Here is an 11,735-nt window from a genome sequence, read left to right as displayed (position 1 = left end):
AAAGAATCACAAAAATGTACCATGGCTTTCACAAACATATTAAGCTGTTTTCAACTGTTTTCTACATTGATAATAATAAGATATTTTCTTGAGCAGCGAATCAGCATATTAGAATGATTTCTGAAGGATCATGTGACACTGAAGACTGGAGTAATGATGCTGAAAATTCACATGCAGGAATAATATGTATAACACACACATATAAATATAACCCAAACTTTTGAACAGTAGAATATATATATATGGGTAGTTGACAAATATACCGTAAATGTGTCCTATGGTGTGACAGCAAAAATTTAGAAAAAAAACTAACAATGAAGAAAATCTCTCTTATGCTATTTGTTCAATTCAATTCAATTCAATTCAAGTTTATTCACACAGAGACACACACACAGACACACACACACACACACAGACACGTGTGTGTGTGTCATACACTTTATTTCTTTCTTTCTAGAAACTATTCAAATACTCATTCAATGAAAACTCTAGATGGTTATAATTGGCTCAGAACGAAGCAAAAATGAATGGAAAGAGGTATGTTTACTTTAGATATTTTAGGTATGTTATGTTTGATTTTTTCACTTCAGATGTCTCTGTCTCTTGTGTTTGTCTTGGACGTGTCTGTGGCGTGTGGGTGCAGGATCTCAGGGAGGGTGCGGATGGACTGCTGGGGTCTGGAAGGCACCTGATGGTGTCTGTGAAAAGCAGAATGTAATAACACTCGTACGGCAGAAGGGGATGAGAGAGGATCCTACATTAGAGCCTCACAGCCTTATCTGAGCAGATGAACCTCGCTACAGCTCTCGCTGATGCCCTCGCTCTCAATGCCTTCCCACAGATGCGAAACAGTTACAGTAGTTTGGAAAAAAATGTAGCACTTGGTTTGTTATTTTGTTATCTAATGCAATGGCATTTATTTGAAGTGTGGCTTTAAGTGTCCAAATACTTTATATTGTTTTTATACAGTTAAATATCATTATATGGATACTTCCTTTCATAATAATTGCATAAAAACAAATCAAAGATTGTAAATCATATGATCATGAATATCATCTACTCTATATGACGTTCAACACAGATAATATCCTGATGTTCTGTACAGACATTAACCAAAAATGTATGAACAAATATCAACATTATATTCACGTTCGCATTCTGTTTTCATACCATACTTTTCAAAAGTTTGGGGTCAATAAGATTTTTTCATGTTTTTCAGGACAGTAAAAGAGTAATATTGTAAAATATTATTACAATTTCAAATATTTGTTGTTCTATTTGTGATCAAAGCTGTATTTTCAGCATCATTACTCCAGTCTTCAGTGTCACATGATCCTTCAGAAATCATTCTAATATGCTGATTTGCTGCTCAAGAAACATTTCTGATTATGTATAAACACACACACTCACACACACACACACACACACTCACACACGTCTGGTCAGCTATCCTTGTGGGGACTCTCCATAGGCGTAATGGTTTTTCTACTGTACAGACCGTATATTCTATTGCCCTACACCAACCCTACACCTAAACCTACCCCTCACAGGAAACTTTCTGCATTTTTAGATTTTCAAAAAACTTAATTATTTATGATTTATAAGCTTTTGTACCCGTGGGGACCACAATTTAGGGCCCCACCGTGACACGAGTCCCCATCAGTCTGTGTGTAGTCAGGTTTAAGTCCCCTCACTGAAAGTGTGTCTGCCTCAGCCATACAGCCCAGGGTTAATGTTGTGGCTGTAAAGTGGGAAGTATTGTCACAGCCTGTGAAGATAAGGTGATTTATGACAGAAAGTGTGAGGATAATAATCACTGCGCCACAGGGCAGGGAGAGAGGATGGAGAGATGTTTTGGCAGGGATTTCTCACCACTGCGGACCTGAAGACTTGAGTGAAAGAACACAGAGCCAGAATCAATGAGCCTTTAATCACCTGAATGAGGATTGAACAGTTAGTAAGAGACGTGCGAAAGGGAGAATTCACACAAAACACGAGAATTCATCATCATTTCCTTTGAATTTCTATGATTTTATATGGAAACACAAATGAAGATATTTAGCAAAATTCTAGTTGTTTTTACAGTAAAACAAGTTAAAATAAGAGGTTGTCGAGCTGAAAAAAGGGCAAAAGCACAAAAAGGTTCATATTAGTTGCATGCAAGGGTTCCAATATTTAAATAATTATTTTCTTGAAATTCTTCCAGTCAGTCATATATCATTCGAAGACGTTTATGGTACTTTTGTGATTTTTTTTTTTTTTAGCTTGACACCCCGTACTATATGCAGAAGAAAGCAAGTCACACAGGTTAAAATTTTAATTTCTAAGTGAATCATTCCTTTAATGGCAAATATGCAAGCATTGGATCCCATGCACCCAATTCTCAGAACAATTCTTGTGAACAAGCATTCTTCCAGTAACATTAATAGAACATTTGTTCAGTCTGCATTTTCAAAATGTTGGCACAAAAATATTGCCTCTACATCATTCATGGATCTTTTTTTTTCTTCTCAAAATGTTTTAGTTGGATGTCCATCTAACATTTTTTTTAAACATTACTACATGTTTCAGAATGTTCAGAGAACATTCAAAAGTAACAATCCCATGATGTTTGCTAAATAATAAAATGTAGTGTTCCCTTGAAGTTTGCATAACCAAGAAAAAAACGTTTGGATGCTCTGCAGTGAATGGGTGCCGTCAGAATGAGAGTCCAAACAGCTGATAAAAACATCACAATAATCCACAGCACTCCAGTACATCAGTTAATGTCTTCTGAAGTAGCAAGAAGAAACAAATCCATCATTAAGGGATTCTAACTTTAAACTGGCCAAAATATCAGTGCATAATCCATAATAACTCTTCCTCCAGTGAAAAATCCATCTCCTGTTGTCCTCTCACATCAAAATCCACCAACATATTTGTTTAGAGCTGTTTCGGACTATGTTCACTTGTAAACATATTTCTCTCCTGATTCAGACAAGATGACTTTTTCATTGTAATAAGCAAAATTATAGACAGAGGCCAGGGCTTTGGACACAAGACCGTAACCCCGCCGCAGAAGGGTGATGAGGGCCGTCTGACTCGCATCCACAATAGACTCCCAGCTCATACACGCTGATTCCCACTGTCAACTTACAATAGCAGTGGATTAAGATGCTAAATATCCCCCCAACCTACCCTGACATGTTGACATGTTCTGCTAAGTGTGTTTCAGGGTGGATTTAGGTACATTTGGTCCATTTGGAAAGAGAAAGAAATGCTGAAAGCGTGTCGCTGGTTAAAAAGGGCGCTCTAGTCTTTTCGACGAAGATGACATTCAGCTTAATGGCCGAGAAGAGAGCTGGGAGTTTTAGGGGTGACAACGTTAAGAGTTTCAGGGTTTGTGAGAGCCCCGTCCTTAAGCAAACACACTGAGAGGAATTTCTGCCATTGTTGTTGTGCAGCTTTGACTGACAGCTCGGCATCTCCGAGGAGTCTGTCAGCGAAGACAGCGAGAGGTCAGACCGTGACCACCCCTGCTGAGAGAGCTGACCTTTACTATACTTGTGGGGACATTTGGTCCCCATAACGTGATGAATACCAGGTGCACACACACACACACACACACGCACACACAGAGACATACATGCACACACACACACACAGTAAGATTTTTTTTTTTTAAAGAAGTCTCTTATGCTCATCAAAGCTAAATTTATTTGATAAAAAAATACAGAAAAAAACTAATACTGTAAAATATTATTATAGTTTTAAATAACTGTTCTATAATTTAATATATTTGAAAATGTAATTTTTTCCTGTGATGCAAAGCTGAATTTTCAGCATCATTACTCCAGTCTTCAGTGTCACATTACAGAAATCATTTTAATATGCTGATTTGATGCTCAATAAACATTTTATTATTATTATTAATATTATCAATGTTGAAAAGAGTTGTGTGCGCTGCCTAATATTTTTGTGATTTTTTTCAGGATTCTTTGATTAATAGAAAGTTCAGAAGAACAGCATTTATTCAAAATAGAAATCTTGAATCAAATGAATACATAATTTTTATTATGAAAAAAAAAATATTTGAGGCTTATGCATTTTTATGTTTTTTTTTTATGGTGTTGTTACTATGTCAAAGTCTTATTATATTGAAATTAATTTTAAGTCCAGTCTTTAACACCCTTCACGTAAGCACAATTCAGTGTGCACTTGACGTTGCTGCCTATATAGAGTGCTCCAAATCAGTCACTTCTAAGAACCCATGACAGTTAGGACGCCGCCTTTGGAGCCATTTTTGCATTCCATTGCTATATATATTATGTAAACAAAAACTTTTATTTTGGATGTGATTAATCGTTGCCCAGTAGTATTATTTATATTCATATAATTTATATTATATATAAATATATTTAATATATAAACAACATTTTCTTAAATATATACATGCATGTGTGTGTATTTATATATACATTACAAATAGCACACACAGACATATATATTATGAAAACAAAAAACTTTTATTTTGGATGCGATTAATCGCGATTAATCATTTGACTGCACTAGAAATATCATATATTAAACCCAAACACATTTGGTTCTGTGGTTTAAAGGTCTCAGACTCAGAAACTGAGAGAAAGACTTCCTGAATGCTTCCTGTAATTGCTAACTCGCATTATCACAACCTTTATGTTGGTTCCCGTGTGCTCGTGCTATCAGGGAGGGGATGCTTAACCTCAGCAGGTGGGGTGTATCCCGACCGTATTCCTGAGGTGTTCGAAGGTAAGCCCACACCTGCGGATAAAAACACAGACGCTATATTCACTAGCTATGTTTCCATCCAAAGTTCCAAATTAAATTTATGCGCAAAATTGGAGTATCGCATAAAACATTTGCGAATGAAGCACCGTTTCCATCCAGTGAGTTAAAAGAGAACAAAATCGTCACTTCCTGATTAACTTGCACTAAATATCATGAAGAACAATTTAATTTGCTGCAGTAGGAGAAGGCACTGTATATAATAATTTTTGTATACAATAAATTACGAGCTTCAGAGCGCGCAGACGAAACGCGGTCATGTTATCTTATTTTCGGAGCCTGCTGTTTGAACTGATTGCACTGTATTTTATATGTGACCCTGGAGCACAAAATCAGTCATAAGGGTAAATTTTTTGAAACTGAGATTTTTGAAAATATTTGAAAATCTGGAATCTGAGGGTGCAAAAAAATCAAAATATTGAGAAAAACGCCTTTAAAGTTGTCCAAATGAAGTTCTTAGCAATGCATATTACTAATCAAAAATTAAGTTTTGATATATTTACGGTAGGAAATTTACAAAATATTTTCATGGAACATGATCTTTACTTAATATCCTAATGATTTTTGGCATAAAAGAAAAGTCTATAATTTTGACCCATACAATGTATTGTTGGCTATTGCTACAAATATACCCCAGCGACTTAAGTGCTCCAGGGTCACATATATAATAATTTCCTGTTTTTAACTGTTTTAAATTCATTTTAAATACATTTTTTAATCATTTTAAAAGTGTTCAAATTCCTTGTTTTATGGTTGTGATTATTTTTTATGATTATTTTACTTCCTTTTATGTAAAGCACTTTGCATTACCATTGTGTATGAAATGTGCTATATAAATAAACTTGCCTTGCTGTTTAGGAACGCAGCCTGTTTAGCTCCGCCCACCGATTCTACATCACTGCCTGTTTAGCCCCGCCCACCGATTCTACATAGCTGCCCGTTTAGCCTGCCCACATCACTGTCTGTTTAGCTCCGCCCACCGATTCTACATAGCGTCATATAGTGTATTTCATTGGTAATTCAGTCAGTGACCCCTACATACAGACAGAGTTTAGCCCCGCCCACCAATTCTGCATCACTGCCTGTTTAGCCCCGCCCACCAATTCTGCATCACTGCCTGTTTAGCCCCGCCCACCGATTCTACATCGCTGCTTCTTTATCTCCGCCCACCGATTCTACATCACTGCCTGTTTAGCCCGCCCACATCACTGTCTGTTTAGCTCCGCCCACCGATTCTACATCGCTGTCTGTTTAGCCCGCCCACATCGCTGCCTGTTTAGCCTCGCCCACCGATTCTACATCGCTGCCTGTTTAGCCTCGCCCACCGATTCTACATCACTGCCTGTTTAGCCCCGCCCACCGATTCTACATCGCTGCTTCTATATCTCCTCCCACCGATTCTACATCACTGCCTGTTTAGCTCCGCCCACCGATTCGTGCATGTAGTGTTTACAAGAGAGGCGAATGCACAGGTCTATGCAGAAATCAAACGATAAAGATGGATCCCGAAGACAACAAGATGCTGTGTCAAGTTGTGGAAACACAGTGTTTGCGTCGCCTTCCTTCTGATCCCAGTGTTAGGAAAGAGTGGACGAACTTTATTTTTAATGAAGATCCCGACCACGTCAGTAAGAACTTGGTCCTTTGTTCACTTCATTTTACTGCAGATTTGTTTACAAACAAGGCACAATTCGACGCAGGATTTTCAGAAAGATTGAAACTAAAAGACAATGCTATACTGAATATATTGGATCCGACAGTACACACAAGTGTAAGTAGGGGGCCAAAACAAGACTGAAAATAGCTTATTAGTTCTAAATTATGTTTATGTTGATAACATTATAAGTGGACCTCAGAGAACAGCACAAAATAATTAAAAAATAATTTTTAAACAATGAACTTTGAACTTTTAAATAGGTATCGCCTTTGGTTTTGGAGGTTATCCTTACTCCAAATTATCCTTTGATTATATCCTTGCTTTCATTAACCAGCTTGTAAGAAGTAACAGCGGTTCTTGCGTCCAGTTTGGTTTTCTTTTACGTTTGCATGTCTTACTATCAGCCATGATTATTCCACTCTGTTAATTAAAAGGCTGTTGCATATTCACTAATTGTTTTTGAGAAGCACACATGTAAGAGGCTGACAATTAGCTGAACATATACTCTTGTTTAATTAGTGACACTTAGCCTGCATTTTAAAATCTTTATTTTGAATGTGGCAACAATTACTTAGCTGAACATATACTTGTTTAATTAGTGACACTTAGCCTGCATCTTAATATCTTTATTTGAATGTGTCAATAAACATTTTTATTTTTAAACCTTTATTTATTTGTGTTCTACAATATTTCTATGAATGAATCTCTGACGAGACTATCAGCCAATCACTGTGTGCATAGTTAATAAGCATGCTGACATCACCCATAGCAACGAGCTCAGCCCCGCCCCCTTACTCTGAGTTTAAGACTTCTCTCTATTCCTTAGTACAAGTTTATCTCAGCAGCTTTGTGAATAGGTTTTAAGAGAAAACTCTTAGCTAAAAACTCTTACTGCTATTTAAGAGAACTCTTAATGGTAAGATAAAAGATCCAGATCTCTGTGTGGAGCACTGGCTGTTGTCAGACAAAAATCTCACTGGATTATTACAATTAATGGCAAAATGCCATTGGGAATGCCATTTGGAAACGTAAACTGATATTTCCTACTGACACACTACAGCACAAAAGAAAGAAATAAAGAGAAAGGAAAAATTGAAATCGCATCATATGACCCCTTTAAACCATTTTTTTTTTAGCTGGTGAAAATACTAGTGCTCTAATAATTTTGGCTACCGCTGTATATGTTTCTTTAGAAATACCTTTATGTAGCACTGAGTGGCGTCTCTCTCAGCCACGGTGAACTCCAGGGGTTTGTAGAAGGCATGGTACACCTGTTAAACCAGACGCACACGCTGCTCACAGCTGTGAGGGCCAATGGGATGCTGCGCTTTTGATCATCTCTCATCGACCTCGAAAAGCATCAGTCAGCCCTCCTGCACACCTGTCAATCAAACCAGAGGCACACCCCTTTCTGAATGCTTTGGGCTTTAGAGCCACGCAGGTGTGCGAGGGCCCACTGTACACATGCATGCAGTAGACAGCACTCACATATACATAAATACATATCATGAGCATTTTTTCATATTTTAAATTTTGCATGCATGTTCAAAGGAATTGTAAAATGACTGATAAACACAAACATGTTGCCGCACTTCAGTTACTAAAAAACTTATGTGCTTGCTTGGTAAATGTACAGAGCCCACATTTAGTATAATAAACTATATGTGACCCTGGACCACAAAACCAGTCATAAGGGTACATTTTCTGAAATTGAGATTTATACATCATCTGAAAGCTGAATAAATAAGCTTTCCATTGATGTATGGTTTGTTAGGATAGGAGGACAATATTTGGCTGAGATACAACTATTTGAAAATCTGGAATCTGAGGGTGCAAAAAAATCTAAATATTGAGAAAATCATCTTTAAAGTTGTCCAAATGAAGTTCTTAGCAATGCATATTACTAATCAAAAATTAAGTTTTGATATATTTACGGTATTGCTACAAATATACCTGTGCTACTTATAACTGCTTTTGTGCTCCAGGGTCACATATTACTTGGTGGAAGAAAAGTTTACTGCTATTATTAATTATGTATTGAAATTGAAAATTAGATGCATTTATACATTTATTCATATTGCTGCTGTTGCCATTTCATAACTACACTTAATGCTGTGTCTAACAGCACCCATGGTAACATTGCTGTATTTTACCTCAATCTGGTCTTTGTCATGTCTCCTTTCAGCTTCTTCTTCAGACAAACCTACACAGCCATACTCTAGTGGAGTGAACACTGTAGTGGCCACCCGTACACACACACACACACACACACACACACACACACACAACCATATAGAACAAATACAGCATGCAAAAAACTCACGCAAACTAATCAGCATACAATAGATTTTCGTAAAAACACAAAACAAGCAAGAGAAGCACTAGAAAATTAAATCTCACAAAATAGGAGATTCCAAATATATTTTTCTTACAGATAAATCAAAATCATTTTTGTTGCACTAAGACGTTATTTTCATGACAATATTCTCACAGTTAATTCTCATTACAGTAATTTGTCCAGTTTTTTTGTAATTCCCGCTATCCTCAAAGATTACGATTAAATCATCATAAAAATACTGTAACAAGAATATTTTTAAATTGAATCAGCATAAATAATTTTTTTTACTTTTTTAGTAATTGTATTAATTATACATACATAAAAATGTGTAAAATACTAATGAAAATGTTTTATAGAAAGGTAAAATAATTAAGTACAGGTAGTATATCAAATATATTTATAAAATATGATTAATTTTTGTGCATGAAAATTTTATTTCTTGTAATTACAGTAATGTTTTACAGTACTGTACAGTAAATGTTTTCATTGTCCCGCATATCACAGTACAAATAATCATAAGGGTAAAAAACAGGCCTCAATTTCTTTATGTTAAAATATAATTTCTTATTTGTTCCTTTTGCTTTTGAGGTGAAATGTGTTTTTGAGAGGTGTTCGTGTGATTCGCTCAGAAACCACTAAAGAAACGGAGTGAATGAGAATGAAAGCATATGCATGTAACGGCAAACTCACATTCTCATAATTCATGAGCTCAGTGGAATGGCCCACCAGTCTGCGGGCCAGGAGCCTTCCGGCCTTAATGGCTGTCGGGGTCAACTCAGGACGACCTTGAAACAGACAGACAGACACTATTACAATTGTTTTCTGCAATTGAAATAAAACTCAAATTCGTTAGTTGAAATAATAAAATAAAATATAAACACTAGATGAAAAACTAAAAATTTAAAATGTTGCCATAGCACTCTATTCTATTGCTATTTTATATACTTGTTTTCTTTTTTCTTTCTTTATTTAAAACTAAAATAACTTGACCTTCTAGCACTCTATTTACTCTATTCGTTTAACTTGTTTGTGAAAAAATGACCCCTCTAACACTAGCATGCTCTATACTTTTTCTATTCGATCTACTTGTTTTCTTTTTATTGACTATAAAAAAACAAACCCTTGCTACGTGTTACATATTACACTTCCATATTATTGCTTTTTTGTTGGTTTTGATTACTTCTACTGCCTTCATTTGTAAGCCGCTTTGGGAAAAAAAAGTGTCTTCTAAATGACTAAAATGTAAATGTAACTGGCAACTAATTGAAATAAATTGTTAAGTTGAAGTCTACAATTACTAATCTAAAATTGAAATAAACATTTAATTAGAAATGTAAAATAAACCAAATGACAAAACATAAAATTATTAAAACCTAAGCTTAAATTAAAATTAAACTATAATAAAAATAAAAGCAAAATATAAATTAATACTATAATAGTAAACTGCAGAAATGATACTAAACAGCATTCAATCCAGTCTGGGTTGAGTTCTGGGCAGGTCAGGAAGTGCACAACAATACAACAGAAAAGTTGTAAACAATAATTTCCTTTGCATTATGTTCAAATGCCGTGTCGTTAAGAGTAAACCTGTGTGCGATTAGCCTGATCAGACATTTCAGAGATTAGTATCATCTCAACATTACACGGCTGCCAATCAGCGCTGTGAAAACCATGCCTACAGTAATAACACAGTTGAATTCTCGCTCACTGAGTAATGGCATCAGCAACCAGTTTGATAACTTCTGTACATCCTGCTGTCCAAGGAAAAGGGGCGTAAAGAGTAAAAGGCGCTTCTTCTGACTAGTTTTGTGGCTCTGTGTGTGCGCCAATAATCACACAGCTGCTGATATCTGATCCCGGCAGCCAGTCGTGTCGGAGATGTTACGGGGTGAGCGACTGAAGGAGAGCGACTGAACTGACAGATAAGAACATGCTGTAGATGTGTTGCTTTCAACATAGGCTTCAATGGAAACACGTGCCTCTACCTACATTTCTGCCAAACTCAAAAAACTTACCTATACATACAGTACGAATCGCTGCAGTTTCCACATTGTAAAAAAATCCGACATTCGAAAGTTTCTTCTAACAAATGTAAAAAAGTAGCCTGAACAAAGAATTTTTAGTCGGAGTTAAATTTTTTTGTGTGAACCCAACAAAAATACTCTAAACATGTCGTTAGCAAAAGTTTTGTTTACCTTGCTTAGATACTTAAGAGGCAAATACTACCCATATTATGTAGTGGGCTTTAAAAACAAACATAAATCTAAAAGAAAGGACTGTTAAAAAAGATTAGCTAAATGCTAAAAAATCTTTGGTTGAACTGACAGATCTTTTAAAACTCAATAGACTGAGTTTTATTCATTAGATGAACTAAGTTGTCGGTTGCTAGTTGAGTTAACTTAAGTTGAGTGCAATAGGTTATTGAGTTAGGTAAACTTTTTTTTTTTTTACAGTGAAGTTTAAATGAACACTAGAGGCAGTAAAACTCCGACAACTTTTATTCCTTTTCACACAAAGTATGATTTGCAGGTCCACAGTTTCGATCAACAAAGCCTAATTTTCATATAATTACTTAAGGTATATTATGTTATGAATTCAAAACAATTGTAACATTCTGCGAGATTTGAAAACTGATATACCTGAAGCAACGTAATACAAACACAGCAATACGTGCCTATATCAACGTAACAAATACGTGCCAGGGTCACGTATTGAACCCGCATTTTAGCGCCACTCACTAAACGTTTCACTTTGAAACTGCCGCGAAACGTGCAGCAAGGAACGTAATAACGGTGCTGCAGAAATGTATTTAGAGGCACGTATTTCGAATGAGCCTGGGTTGGTTGCTTTCCAGCTGTGCATTCTTAGTCGAGTTCGATTACCCTGACATTAGTGCTGGGCGGTATGACCAAAAATGTATATCACGGTATTTTTCTA

The 11,735-nt window shown here is 36.0% G+C and overlaps 1 pseudogene; it reads right to left on the bottom strand.

Moving 5' to 3' along the window:
* Nucleotides 1–586: 586 nt before the first annotated feature.
* LOC107708237 (thioredoxin reductase 2, mitochondrial-like) overlaps nt 587–11,735 on the bottom strand; it is a 27,303-nt pseudogene continuing 16,154 nt past the window's right edge.

The sequence above is a fragment of the Sinocyclocheilus rhinocerous genome, unplaced genomic scaffold (assembly GCF_001515625.1).
Source record: "Sinocyclocheilus rhinocerous isolate Xijiao unplaced genomic scaffold, SAMN03320098_v1.1 scaffold1436, whole genome shotgun sequence".
Taxonomy (NCBI): Eukaryota; Metazoa; Chordata; class Actinopteri; order Cypriniformes; family Cyprinidae; genus Sinocyclocheilus; species Sinocyclocheilus rhinocerous.
Note: the sequence above shows the minus strand (reverse complement) of the source record. Positions and strands in the feature narration are given on the sequence as shown.